We start from the raw sequence: 2,660 nt of genomic DNA on the forward strand, positions 1-2,660 counted from the left end.
ATCTAATATTTTTACATGCTGCTAGTGAGAGAACCTGTTGTTAAAATATTTGAATCCCACCACTGAACTTTATCGATACACTTAATTTCAACAGTCGCTCTATAACAAACGCTATAATTCTCAAAGAATGTCTCACGTGCTCGTCAATACTCAGTTCAATTACACATACTCTGACTGCAGTTCAATTACTCATTGCCCCGTCACGTTGTGACCGTCTTATATATACAAGACTAAAACATATCTAGTAAATGCTAGGGCATTCATGAAGGAACAGGATATTTCTAGAACGAGGTGGCGTGATACTAGTCACGTGACCTCGCTGACGCAACAATATCTTTAAATTCTGACACAAAGTGATGTAATTTTTCTCAGATAAAGTCATGCTCGACATCTTAATTCTTCAGATTCACGAGAGCTATTCCAGCTACCAGTTCCTCAAGACAAGCCAGAGTATTTGGTTCTTCTACGCTACAGTCACTAAATGAATATATATTGCTAATAACTCTCGGTATGGCCATTTCACTTCTTTGTGGTACAGTGACCACTCTCCCTGCCGTCAGTGGAAGTTCAACCTCTAGTATATAGTAATTGTCATGTAAAACAGGGATTTCTTGGCCACAGACTGTGAAGCTGTTTGAAGTAAGCATAATCTCGCATCCTCTCTCCCGGATGAAGTCAATTCCCATGATGCACTGTTCTTCAATGTGAATTACCCACACATCATAAAGTATAAAGAAACTTCCTAAGTAAGCATAACTTCCAACTTCCCTTTAGCTGGAACTTCATGTTCACCTGGCTTCGCATCGACCCCTTTTCTTTCAACATCTCTGAAGGAAATTTCCTACCTTTCATTAACAAACCAAGTCGAGCAATTGTAGCTGTAGAACTAGTGTCAGTTACCATCCTGCAAAGTTTTCCATCAATAAGCCCGTGAATGGACGATTTTTCTTAAATAATGAACTCTTTTTCTAATTTGGGTTAGATGGAGTATTTCCAGCTGAACTTCACCCCGTAAATCCAGCTAGTTCTTGTTTTGTTTTATGTCTGGTTAGCTCTTTGTTGTTTCCTTGGTTTAATAACAGCTGTTGATTCCTTACAGTATTGGCCATGTTTTCCACAATTACAAGAATTCCCATCTTTATAGTATCCTTTGAAAGGAGTTATTATTCCATACTAGCTTTAATCTAAGTTCCTCGCAATATGTCCTTTCAAGTTACACTTTAAACACCTATTTTATTGTGGTTTAATTCTGTGTAACTGGCTGTCTGGTTAAATATTTCAGTTTTACTAGGCTATTATTAGCCCCTCCCTCTTCCCAGTAGACTTATAATGCTAAAAACTGGATTTCGATACCCGTGGTGGCACAACTCAGATAACATACTGTGTAGCATTGCGCTTATCTACAAACAAACAAAACTATTATTAGAGGAGTTGATGTTTTAGTACTACAGGATCTGTTATTTCTGTACATTCTAGATAGTTTCTTTAACAGTTTATCTGCAAGTAGAATGTATTCACATTTTATCCCCAATTGGAGAGCTTCATTTAAAGATTTAGACCTATTTTGCTTCAGTCTAATAAGCACATCTTCGTTTGTTATGTCTTTTATAAATTGGTCATGCGATAACTAATCAATCATTTCACGTGTGATAATTTGACAAGCCTTTTCAAATCTTTCGTAAGTTCTGTTAAGGTCTCTTCTTTCCTTCCTATCCTGTTTTGTAACTTTTCTCTAGATACTTCCTTTTGATTGATCATTCCAAACCTATTATGAGTGCTTGGTAATCGGTAAGGCTCCCATCTGGAAGGTTACTTAATGTAGTCCAAAATTATCCTGTTAAAGGACCACAAGATAAATGCTTTGTTGTTCACTATTCCATCCGTACACTTTAGAAATTATATCGAACCGAGCCTGATATTACCTCCATGGTATCTTTTCATCATAGTTCATTGGTTTCTTGATTGGTCAATATTGAATTGGCCAGCTAAATTCTACAACTGGATTTGGTAATAGTCATGTCTAGAGTAGTTCAATGTCCTTAAATAACAGATGGCACAACAGTAAAGGTAATAGGTGTAGACCAAATAAGTTTTTCCTATTCCATATTTTGTAGTAGATGGCGTTTAAGGTTGGAACTTTTAAGTCAGTGCAGAAAGAGGTGTGGCTGGCTTAATCTTTGCATTTAATAATTCATTTTCCAGATATTTTAATGTATTGTTGATGTTATTTTACCTCACTGATGTCCTTCTTCAGTTTGTTTATGTCTTTTTGTACTTTAAATTTTCATTGCAGCCTTTCTGTACTTATTGTTGTGATCCCTCTGCATGTCCCATATAGCTTCATCAATCAGATATGTTTTGATTTTAATTCTTCTTTAAATGGTAAGTCTCTTTCTTTTAAGTCCTCTCTTAAATTTCTGTCTCTTACCTTTTTATCTTCTTTTGATTTCCTACCACGTTCTTCTTGTATTTTCTTCCTGTTCTTGTACTTTCTGTCTCTTTCTTCTTGGCCCGGCATGTCCAGGTGGTTAGGGCGCTCGACTCGCAATCTGTGGGTCGCGGGTTCGAATCCCCGTCGTACCAAACATGCTCGCCCTTTCAGCCGTGGGGGCGTTATAATTTGACGGTCAATCACACTATTCGTTGGTAAAAGAGTAGCC

This window comes from Limulus polyphemus, unplaced genomic scaffold (genome assembly GCF_000517525.1).
Source record: "Limulus polyphemus unplaced genomic scaffold, Limulus_polyphemus-2.1.2 Scaffold1844, whole genome shotgun sequence".
Lineage (NCBI taxonomy): Eukaryota > Metazoa > Arthropoda > Merostomata > Xiphosura > Limulidae > Limulus > Limulus polyphemus.